General features: G+C 37.2%; 1 protein-coding gene across 1 annotated transcript in view; it reads right to left on the bottom strand.

Annotated features, from left to right (window-relative positions):
- VPS50 (VPS50 subunit of EARP/GARPII complex) overlaps window positions 1-13,124 on the bottom strand; it is a 114,973-nt gene that overhangs the window by 92,304 nt on the left and 9,545 nt on the right. The gene's annotated exons all lie outside the window — the stretch shown is intronic.

Below are 13,124 nucleotides of genomic sequence, written 5' to 3'. Positions count from 1 at the left end.
ACTTATTCTCTCCATACCTAGATTTTGTCACTGATAAAGGACACACACACACACTCTCAAAATGACAGTGAAACAAATATCCAAAGTTATAAGAATGTCAAAGGGAAAACACGATTTAATTTATAAATATCTCACAAGTGTACATTTCACAAATGCAATGAATCTGTAAAAAGAGTACAGTCTGTATATGTATATAAAAGGTCAAGTGCCATTTCTTCCTAGAGAACTAAGCAATTATGTCAGCAGGCAAACTCATATAACTTCAAAGAACGGACATGTCCACTTGACACTCTAAGTAACTTGGAATAAGGAAAGGGATAAAGCCAAGACAGGCTGAAAAAGAAACAGAACACAGGTAGAATTCAATCGAAACAAACGGCCCATGCTCATCCCTATAAAACACCCTCTCCTTTCACACAACTTAGCGGCTCCCCTGTGAAAACATAAATCTGAACTCATTCAGACAAGCTCCATTCCGCTAAGAATCCAGACCACTCTTTAGCTGTAGACCGTTTCTCCCAATCGCTGTCTAATGTTTTGTTGCTGGTAGTGCTGCCTGCTTCATGGGATCACACATCTGGAGAAGTGAGACAGCTCCTATTACTCTATCGCCACACCCTGTAGTGTCCAGGTACACTGCAGATAAACATCACTGATCAAACTCAAATTAACACACTGAGTTATATTTTTTTAAAAGGAATATAAGAACAAAACAATGGAAAAACAACATATTCTTATTTTGACAGTCAAATTTTTTCCACAAACTCTTAATGAAAGGCTTATTTCTTCTAACTAGAAATAACAATAAATGTTAAAATGATTTTGGGGACATTTTATGCATGTAAATTAGAAAAAAAAAAACACAAGCATCCAATTACATATTCTTACCACAACTACATTATAATTTTGCCATTCTATTAACTGTTTTCCTAGAATTGGAGATGTACTGAAATGCCTCTTTACCTAAATCAAAACCAAATTTGCAAGCTAATATATATGTATGAGGTAAAACTTTATGTAAACAAAATGAACAAAAGTTTTCCTACAAAAAAATTTAAAAGGCAAAATCAGGAGGACAGAATAACAAAATTCCACATACCATATTAAAACAAAAAATATTAAAGTTACAATAGTATTAGATACTTAAACTAAGTTAGGAATAAAACATTTCAGTCTAAAAGACTATTATTATATTACTAAAATTTTTTTAAGGATTTTATTTTCTATACCAAATTTTATGTCACATAGTAATTAAAAATACATATTATCAACAGTGGCAGAAAGGCTCTGTAAAACTTGAAAATTCAAAAATAATCTGTCAACAATTACAGACCATCAACTTGCCTGCCAATAGTAGTCAACTACACCTAAAACAAAGAAAAGGCCTGACCTGTGGTGGCGCAGTGGATAAAGCGTCAACCTGGAAACACTGAGGTTGCCGGTTCAAAACCCTGGCTTGCCTGGTCAAGGCATATATGGGAGTTGATGCTTCCTGCTCCTCCCCCTTCTCTCTCTCTCTCTCTCTCTCTCTCTCTTTCTCTCTCTCTCTCTCTCTCCCCACTCTTTAAAATGAATAAAAAATAAAAAAAAAAAAAAAGATAAAACAAAGAAAAGTACATCAGGGTCACCCCAGAATTAGAGCTGGAGTAAAACTACAATCAAAGTATTAAATTAAACTGTAAAGGAATAAAACAAAAGTTCTTTTGGCAAAAAGAATCAAATCTCTCTCCCATACAGTCAGAAAGTAACCTGCCTACTTTCAAAGCTCTGTTACCTTACCTTTCCAAGTCATGTATTTCTATTTAATATCTTTTTTCATTTCCATTACATAGAACTTCTCTACACTAGGTCATAAAGAACAAAGTAGAGTAAAATATAATAGCTATCCTGGCCCTGGTTGCATAGCTCAGTTGGTTAGAGCATTATCTCAATATGCTAAGGCTGCGGGTTTGATCCCCAGTCAGGGTACATACAACAATCAAACAATGAGTGCCTACGTGGAACAACAAGTTGTTCACAGTGGCCAAGACATGGAAACAACCAAAAAGCCCTTCAATAGACGAATGGATAAAGATGACGTGGTACATATACACTATGGAATACTACTCAGCCATAAGAAATGATGACATCGGATCATTTACAGCAGGGGTCCCCAAACTTTTTACACAAGGGCCAGTTCACTGTCCCTCAGACCGCTGGAGGGCCGGACTATAAAAAAAACTATGAACAAATCCCTATGCACGCTGCACATATCTTATTTTAAAGTAAAAAAAACAAAATGGGAACAAATACAATATTTAAAACAGAGAACAAGTAAATTTAAATCAACAAACTGACCAGTATTTCAATGGGAAATATGGGCCTGCTTTTGGCTAAAGAGATGGTCAATGTGCTCCTCTCACTGACCACCAATGAAAGAGGTGCCCCTTCCGGAAGTGCGGCGGGGCCCAATAAATGGCCTCAGGGGGCCGCATGCAGCCCACAGGCCGTAGTTTGGGGACCCCTGATTTACAACAATATGGATGGATCTTGATAACATTATACGGAGTGAAATAAGTAAATCAGAAAAAACTAAGAACTGCATGATTCCATACATAGGTGGTACATAAAAATGAGACTAAGAGACATGGACAAGAGTGTGGTGGTTGGGGGAGGGCAGGGCAGGAGAGGGGGGAGGGTAGGTGCACAAAGAAAACCAGATAGAAGGTGACAGAGGACGACAATGTGACTTTGGGTGACAGGTATGCAACATAATTGAAAGACAAGATAACCTGGAGATGTTTTCTTTGAACATATGTACCCTGATTTATTAATGTCACCCCATTAAAATTAATAAAAATTTATAAAAAACAAAACAAAACAAATCTACCCCCAACCCCCACCATTCGCTTTCTAAAATCAATCAATAAAAATATATACCTTTCCCCTCAAATAGCTGCTAAATAGTAAAAGGGGTCAAATGAACAGACAATAACAGGGATACACAGACAAGACAAAGGGTGTCACGGCACAGTCAGTTCACAGCTGGTGAACGCGGTGGCGTTAAGGAAATAAGAGAATTAGGTAAAATTTCAAATTTGAGGAATTGGGGGAAGAGGGTTACAAACATAAAGCGAAGCATAGTAGAAACAGGGTAGTGGGAAAGCATACAAGTTAAGCAACAGAGGGTGGCTCCACAGGGTAGAAAATGTCATGGGGAGAAGTGCATGTGCACCAAGAAGCAATAAAATGCAACAGTTGAGATGTTTTCCATACAATATATTTTTATATGCTGGAACCATATTTTCCATTACTAAAAATAAAATACATTCAACACATATACACTCTGTCAGGTCCTACATCAAAAAAGCATAAATAGTCGATATTTTCTTGACGTAATAAACCAAACAGGACTATTTTAGAAAAGAGGCAAACCACAAAGAAATTATTCAATGTCTTTAGAGGCTGTCTTTTCTAGCAGTTACAGTACACTGTAAGGTTGCATATAATATTACCTAAAATATATTTTTCTATTTAAATCATTTCTAAGATAAAACTGTACATACATACAAATAAATATGATCATAAATACAACCTTATGAAAAATTAAAAAAATCAGAAAGTTGAGTCAACCTTTTAGCCAAGCCATTGTTCCTCTCAACATAACAGAAGGTTTTATAAGAACTGAGGATTCAAGTCTATAAAACAAATGGAGCCCTCAAGTGTAAGATATTATAAAACATTTCCAGTACAGTATGTTTATGGTTTCTCAGGAAGTGCACTATAACTTGACAAAGCAATTTTTCACTTTAAGTTTGTTTCTTAAGGGAATGTATTCAAGTTTAGGAGGGAAAATACCACAGTATTTAAAGATACCAACCCAAGTTCAGGACTTTGAATTCTGTTCACTTTTATAAGTGTAAAAAGCTATTTACACACCACTTAGTGGTCCTCTTTACCTTATTAAATAAAATGACCTCTTTTATTTTGAAAAGCAACTTAGCCTAATTTTTAAAACCCACAGAACAGTTTAGGAACGTATAATCTTCAATAGGAGGTTTTTATTCAAACAAAAAAGGAATGCAAAATCTTCATTTTTCAGGACAGGTTTCAAAACCTCCCAGAAAATTTATGAAATAAAATATAAAATGCAAACCAACTTGCATTTCTGTACTTAGCTTATCAGACCCCAGTTCACATTACATACCCGAATGGCAGAATGCACTGTGTCAGGAGGGAGCGAGGGAGAAAAGGAGGAAATTTTACTCTTGTATAGTATGAATTTGGGTTTCCCAAGATAAACCCTTTCAAATGCTTTTTTTTTTTTTTTTACTGTTTGCATTTCTTCATCGGTCAACATAAAGTTATTCTATTATTATAATTTCTGAAGATGGAAATCATAGTCTCATCAGAGTTAACATCACATTAGAGCTCTTATTGAGAACAAAAATTAAAAAAAATAAAAAGAAGTTTAGCTACCATAAGCTACACAGTCCTAAAAGAACAAAAGCATGATGTTTTCAATATTCACTCAGCATTTGAAAGGTCATAAATCACTGAAGGTTTTTGTTTCCAAATGATATATACAGGATTCAAGATCACAGATACCCTAATACCATACATATACCAAATAAACTTGTAATGAATTGTCAGATGTCTGATTACGTGGAGAAATGGCATATTTTCTTAAAATCACATAGAACGACAATAATAATTCATCAAGGCAGCTGGTTTATCAGTTTGTATTTGTGTTTTAAATAAAACAGAGCTTCTAAAGCCGGCCCTGTTTTTTTCAGTCTTTTAGTGCCATCTAGTGGAATACTAGTGAGTTACAATGTGAAAAAAGGTTTCAGCAAAATGATTTATAAACTTTTATAAAAGGTTATAAAAATAAGTGACATTATTTTAATCCAGCTTTGTAACACACAAAAGTGATAAAAATATATTTTCTATACAAAATACCATTCCAAATATGCACAAATTTGAGACTAAGAGACATTGACAAGAGTGTGGTGGTTAAGGGGGAAAGGGAGAGGGGAAGGGGGTTGGGGGAGGACAATCTGACTTTGGGTGATGGGTATGCAACATAATTGATCGACAAGAAAACCTGGACATGTTTTTTTGTGGGGTTTTTTTGTATTTTTCTGAAGCTGGAAACGGGGAGGCAGTCAGACAGACTCCCGCTTGCGCCCGACCGGGATCCACCCGGCATGCGCACCAGGGGGCGATGCTCTGCCCACCAGGGGGTGATACTCTGCCCCTCCGGGGCGTCGCTCTGTTGCGACCAGAGCCACTCCAGCACCTGGGGCAGAGGCCAAGGAGCCATCCCCAGCGCCTGGGCCATCTTTGCTCCAATGGAGCTTCGGCTGTGGGAGGGGAAGAGAGAGACAGAGAGGAAGGAGAGGGGGAGGGGTGGAGAAGCAGATGGGCGCCTCTCCTGTGTGCCCTGGCCAGGAATCAAACCCAGGACTTCCGCACGCCAGGCCGACGCTCTACCACTGAGCCAACCGACAAGGGCCAAAACCTGGACATGTTTTCTTTGAACATATGTACCCTGATTTATTGATATCACCCTAGTAAAACTAATAAAACAAAAATAGAAAATTTCAAACAATATTTCACATCTCCAGCTGCATATTAATCTGCTTATATGGAGATTAACAGATTAAACACAGAATAACTGAGAATTCCCTTACCAAAAAAAAAAAAAAGCACAAATTTGGTTTTAAAGTATTTCTTTGAAATATCTTTAAAAGTTATTGATATACCTCATGAAAGAAAACATTTTATTCATAGAATTAAATTGAGTTATTATCACAAAATTAGAAATAAAAATTGTCATATCTGATATTCTGCCAAATTTTTATTTACTTCTATAATTCACTAATTATATTTAACAATTATTTCTTCAACTTATTTCTATAAAAAGGACATTAAATAACTTTAGAGATAGCAAAGTTTTTTAAAGCTATCTTTAAAAATTTCTGTTTCAGCCAACAACATCAAGCTGTCTGCCACATGCCTGTCCATCTGAAAGTTAACACTGAAGAAAAAACACATCACAAACTGAAGTCAGAAAAATCCACTGCATCACTCAATTTTGTTTTTCTTTCAGATTTCAAACGTCTTATCAGAGAGCCTTTCTCTAAAAGAAGCAATACTATCAATTCTGAGAGAAAAAACAATAGAGTACCTTCAATCCCAGTGTCTAAATACGTTGGTCTTTCCAATTCCTTCCCCTTCCACATCCAGTAAAATTCTCAGTTCTAAACTGCTTTTTATATGTCTCTCCAATTTGATCCTTCTCCTTCCCTAAACGTCATGATCTTACCTTCCTTTTAGTAAGTATCCTAGTGTCCAGGATTTCCACTCAAAACCCCATCTATACACTAATTACCCTTCCCGAACAACTTAACTGCCATCTCGACAAGGCCCTGCACTCACTCCACCTACCCCAATCCTCCCCTAGCTGTGCACCGCCATGCACACTCCAGGATATACGCAGACCTCTACCGCACTTCCGCTACCCTACAGTTACTTATCTTTTGCTTGTGTCTCCCACATAGGTTGAGGTAGGAACAGTCTTACACCTCTTGGCATCTTCAAAATTTACATTAACAATTAAAAACAATACAGGTGCCTAAGAAAAACTCTAAATGATTTTGCAGATGCATCGTTCAAGTCGCTCTTGGTACCACCTGCAGAAGATACTTGTTTTAAGTGAGACATAATCCTAAACTAAAAGATTTATCCTAATCACTAAAGCTAAAAGTCTCCTAGTCATAAACTCAATACTAATCCTGTCTAACACAGATAACAAAACACTGTTCAGTACATTCTTCTGAACATTTATTTTTATGTATCTCATATATATTGTACAATACAGAAAGTGTAAAATGTGTGAACTAAAAAGGCTCTTGATACTCATCTAGCCTAATCACACCTTTTCACAGATGAGGAAACTGAGTCAGAAAGCAATTAAAATAACTTCCCTTTAATAAGTGGAATATCTAACTCACTACTTGAATCTCTGCTACTCACAAAAATTAGGGAATATTTAAAAATGAATATGAAGCAATAAAATATGCCCTAATTTTTGTGAGCTGTGTAGTTCTCTTGACTTATTCCAGCACACATTACTCATATCACAGAAAAGTTATGAAAACAAAGCTCTGTAACCAGTGTGTGGCTTTAGGATTCTTTTAATAGATGCTAAAAAAGTCAAGTCAAATTCACTTATCCTACTTTACATAAGTATTTTAATGCAAGGAAACATTCTGCCCAAACTCCCAGAATGCTATAAAATAGAAATGCTACAGAGTAGGCAGGTACTACATAAACACTTGTGGGATGGATTAAGTACACAAATGAAAAACATCTTATTTTAGACAAACATATTTTCATGTTCTAACTGCAACAGATATTGTTTTGTCCCCTTGCCCTATATTTTTCTTTAATGAAAAAAAATCAAAGGCATAGCTAAACCAATTATGTAATAGTAAACATAGTCAAATTGTTTATATTTGTAAGTTAGTGAAATCAAGAGCTTAAAAATCCTTGTCTTTAAAGAATAATTTTCAGAAGGCAGCATTTTAGGAAAAGCGCTTAAAACAATACTAACATTAGTACTCTTTTTTCACATCTTTGATATGTGACCACTGTAGAAGTACTATGGAAAGTATTTAAAGTCTAGATGTAGATTAAAAGGCTCAGAATAGTATTATCTTATTTTTTAATTAGGACTTAACAAATACTCTCAAACACAATCCTAATAAATTCTGTAACTACTAACCATGTAGCATATTTAAATGACTATATATTATAATAAATTTTATTAATAATTCTTGTAACCAATTAAGTAAGAACCTTTCACATTAATTCAAAATGTACAAATTTCTTTAAATGATTAAAATTTAGTCAATGTAATGCTGACGGCTGAGACCAGGCAGGTTCACATTAAATTCAGGCAGACGGTAGAGGAACTGCAGAGCCGGAAGGCGTCAGGCCATACCCATTTAATGGAGCCTCGCAAAGACATGTGAGCGAATAAGCCAAGGAAAACCTGCGTTTCGCAGTGAAGGGCGAGGGAGCAGGAACACCGCACCCCGCAGTGCCGGGAGAGCCATCTGGGAGAACTGGCCCCGAGGGAAAGCCCCGGTAGCCTTACACGGACCATACACGCCTGGCGCTGCCATGTGCTCACGCACTCACCGTGCAAAGTGCTTGCAGCTGGTAAACCAGCGAGGAAGACTAACACTGCTATTTCCCCCTAGTCAGTAAATACTACACCAATTAATTTCCTATGCCCTTACCTGTGCATGAAAATCACATTAATTTGAAATATAACAGGAATAAAATTTTAGGTCATCACTAACTCTTTAGTCCACTTTTTCCCATAAAATGATCTGTAAAACTCCATTTTTTTCTTCCTTTTTCTTTTTCTTTTTTTTTTTTTTTTTTTGGAAATAGTTCCTGTACATACCCTTCCTCCATTCTAATTACCAAATCTTCAGCGTGGCTGATGGTTCCTATACTTGGCTCCACATCTGAATCACCTGGGGCCATTAAACACCACTGGTACCCCGCTCACCCCACACTGTGAGCTAATTGGAACGGGGCGTGGCCTATGGGCTGGCGATTCTGATGTGCAGCAGCTCTGCGCACAACTGACCTTGTCTCTGAACTATTTAAGCTCAAATTTTTGAAATCTGTCACAAAGTTTCCTTTCCTATAGCAAGTTCTATAAACAATCCTTTTTTTTTTTACTTTTCTATATTCTCTCCACCAAAATCCCACATCTCCTACTAATGTGAACAACATGAAATTTCCCAATATTAGATCATTTTAAACCTAAACAGCCATTTAATATGCTCCATCCTAATATCTTCCTCCTACTTATCCTTTATACTAGAACCTTTTAATGTAACACAACCTAAGCCAAACTATTTTTTGAAAATCCCATTGAATAGCAATTCCTTGTTACAATTTACAAAGACATGATGACAAGAAAAGGAAATAAAAGTGGACTCATTTCTAAAGACCAAGAACACCTTTCTTTTATGCTCTACCTATACTTGAGTGAGGCAGAGCTATTAAATGAAGTTAATGTTTAAACGTGTCTCCAGCCTAAACAGGCAGTGGCACAGTGGATAGAACGTCAGACTGGGATGCAGAGGACCCAGGTTCAAAGCCTGGAGGTCGCCGGCCTCAGCACAGGCTCACCAGCTTGGGCAGTGTCACTGACTTGAGGGTGGGATCATAGACATGACCCTAAGATCGCTAAATTGAGTCCAAAGGTCGCTGCCTTGAGTAAGGGGTCACTCACTCTGCTGTAGCCCTCTGGTCAAGGCACATATGAAAAAGCAGTCAATGAACTAAGGCGCCTCAATGAAGAACTGATGCTTCTCATCTCTCTCCCTGTCTGTCCTTATAAGTCCCTCTCTCTGACTCTCTCTGTCTCTGTAAAAAAACAGACAAAAAAAGTGTCTCTATACAAGGCCCTGGCAGGGTAGCTCAGTGAATCATTGTCCCAGCATGCTGAGGTCATGATTCAATCCCCAGTCAGGGCACAAACATGAAGCAACCAGAATCCACAACTAAGTGGAACAACATGTTGATGCCTCTCTCTCTCTCTCTCTCTCTCTCTCTCAAATGAAATAAATTTTTTTAAGTCTATACTAGTATTTACACACTGACTCCTTAAAAAGCATAAGTTCTTTTTTTTTTTTTTTTTTTGCTACTTCTTGCAATAGATTATCAGGGGAACTCAATCTAAGATAATGTTCTATTTTCTTATTGAAGTTGTGATGTACACCTATGTTTTAAGTTTACAACATAACTTGGTATTTGTACATATTATGAAATGATCACCATAATAAGTCCATTGCCATACAAAGTCACAGAATTTATTTCTTGAGATAAGAAATTAAGATCTACTCTCTTAGCAACTTTCAAATATGCAATATAGTATTATTAACTATGGGTACCATGCTGTACATTATATCCCTTTAACTCATTTATTTTGTAACTGGAAGTCTGTACCTTTTGACTCCCATTTTGCCCACTGCCTGACTCTCCACCTCTGGCAACCACCAATCAGTTCTCTGTAGCTGTGAGCTTGGGTTTTTGGGGATTTTGTTATTCCATTGCATATAAATAGTGTGTGTGTGTGTGTGTGTGCACTATACAGTGTGTCCGTAAAGTCATGGTGCACTGTAGACCGGTCACAGGAAAGCAACAAAAGATGATAGAAATGTGAAATCTGCACCAAATAAAAGGAAAACTCTCCCAGTTTCATACCTATTCAGTGCAGTTCAATGTGGGCTCACACACAGACTTTTAGGGCTCCTAGGTAGCTATCCCATATAGCCTCTACAGACTCGTCACTGACTGATGACCTACCAGAACGGGGTTTCTCCACCAAACTGCCGGTTTCCTTCAACTGCTTATCCCACCAAGTAATGTTATTCCTATGTGGTGGCGCTTCGTTATAAACGCGCAGATATTCACGTTGCACTTTGGTCACGGATTCGAATTTAGCAAGCCACAGAACACACTGAACTTTCCTCTGTACCGTCCACACCTTGACTGGCATGGCCGTGGCTGCTCCGCTGTATACACGGTGTTACGTCATTATCTGCGCATGCGCACATGATGCCACATCATCCTACAGAAACTGGGAGGGTTTTCCTTTTATTTGGTGCAGATTTCACATTTCTACGATCTTTTGTTGTTTTCCTGTGACCGGTCAAAAGTGCACCATGACTTTACAGACACACTGTATACACATACACACAACATTTTAAAATCTATTCATCCATCAATGGACACTTAGGTTATTTCCATATATTCGCTATTGCAAAATGCTATAATGAACATGGGGATGCATATAATCTTTTTGTGTTAGTGTTTTCCTTTTCTTCAGATAAATACCTCAAAGTGGAATTGCTGGATCATGTGGTACATAGTACTATTTTTAATTTTTTGAGAAACCTCTATAATGCTTTTCTTTTCTTTTAAATGAGAGGAGAGGAGATAGTGAGACAGCCTCCTGCATGTGCCCCAACCAGGATCCACCCAACCACCCCGTCTGGGGCCATTGCTCAGATAAACCAAGCTATGGCAGTGCCGGAGGCTTACATGCTCAGACCAACCAAGCCATTGGCTGCAGGAGGGGAAGAGAAGCAGATGGTCGCTCCTCATGTGTGCCCTGACTGCAAAGCAAACCTCGGGTGTTCATTTGCAGGCTGATATGCTATCCACTGAGCCAACCGGCCAGGGCCCATAATGCTTTTCAATAGTGGCTACAACAAGTTACATAACAAGCAACAGTGTACAAGGGTTGCCTTCTGTCTACATCCTCACCAACACTTGTACTTTATTGTTATTTGGATAACGGTCATTCTTACAGGTATAAATTGTTATTCAGTTCTAAAAGTATCTACCTAAGCCTCACTATTGCATAGCTTGCTTTTTAAACTATATATACTATAAGATACACTGTAAGTATTTTCTGTACAATACATTTTATTGTTTAAAAGCCAAGCTTCAAAATAATAGTATAACACCATTTTTGTAAAAGAAATAAAACAGGAGGGAGGAACCTACACTGGCTATTTCATGCACAATAACCTCCAGCCTCATGAAGTTTACCACATCACCGTTTTCCTCATGGTATTTGTCATAATTTACAGTCACCTTGTTTACTGTCTGTCTTCCCTCTACTGGACCTAAATCACCTCCCTGACTTCGTATTTTGGAAAAGGCTCTGTCCTTCCCACTGCTATATTCCTGCCAGTCCCTAGAGAAGAGCACAACAAACTCACTGACTACGCCCAGGGCCAAGACCAGAAGGCAATGTTAACCTTGACTCTGCAAGCGATGCTTGGCACTTCCTTTTAGGTAATATTTCTGATTATCATGTTTTCTGTCCACAGTATATATTACTTTTATATTAAAGAAAAAGATTATTTTAAAGTAATTATTTAAAATTAACATTTTATATTTTTGAAGTGCTTTTAATAATTTGAAAACCTTAAAGATATTTTCTTAAGCCATTAAACCTCAAGTCATCAAGAACTAGCTGTAACATTAATTTTAAAATAATTATTTAAAAATATATCATTTCATATATACAGCATCACTAATCACCAGGGAAATGAAAATCAAAACCACAAGTAGCATGTCACACATATTAGAATGGCTATTACCAAAAAGAAGAGAGACAGTGTTGGCCAGGGTGTGGCCAACACACATTCCACCATTGGTGGGAATGTAAACTGGTCCAGCCACCATGGAAAACAATGTGGAGGACCCTCAAAAATTAAAAATAGAATACCATAGAAACCAGCAGTGCCATTTCTGGGTATATAAGCAAAGAAAACTATCTTGAAGAAATGCCTGAAGTCCCATGTTCACTGTAACATTATTCACAAGAGCCAATATGTAGAAACAACCTAAATTTAAGTCAATGAGTGAACAAATTTTAAAATGTTACACACACACACACACACACACACCACGGATAGTAGTAGTATTCAGCCAAGAGCAAGAAAGAAGTTTCTAAGGCTTTCTGAGTGTAAAACTGCATTTAAGCTTAGAACCTTAATACCGATTTTACTATTAACTTTTACAATTTAACTAACTTAGCTTCTTAGTATCTGTCAATGAGACCAATGGCTCAAGCTTAACCTTCCCCTTCCCATTTACGTCTGTTGACCTTGTGATCCCAGGCTTGACTCCCTACTCAGGGCCCGTCATCTGAGGGAACCAGGGTGGGAAATCAGTAAGACCATAAAATTTATGCAAACAGCATAAATTCACTTCCTGCCACTATTGCAAAGACATCATGGCTCACAGTTTAAAGACAATAGGAAGTTCGTATGTAACCCAGGCATGTATGTTTTAAAGAGGCTCACTTACCAATTTTACGTTAATTCTAAAATATTTAAGGCAATCTAATCCAAGGCATGTTCATAATACATGCTAATCTTATTTCCTTAAATCAAAGAAATAAAGAGAACTGTTTGTCAATCAGGCTTTACATTTATCTCTTAGTTCCCAATTTTATCACATTTCATAATTATATAATAACATCATATAAAAACTATTCAAAATGCCTCTTCAAGGCTTTTGTCTGAGCCGTT

The sequence above is a fragment of the Saccopteryx bilineata genome, chromosome 7 (genome assembly GCF_036850765.1).
Source record: "Saccopteryx bilineata isolate mSacBil1 chromosome 7, mSacBil1_pri_phased_curated, whole genome shotgun sequence".
In the NCBI taxonomy this organism is placed as follows: Eukaryota; Metazoa; Chordata; class Mammalia; order Chiroptera; family Emballonuridae; genus Saccopteryx; species Saccopteryx bilineata.
Note: the sequence above shows the minus strand (reverse complement) of the source record. Positions and strands in the feature narration are given on the sequence as shown.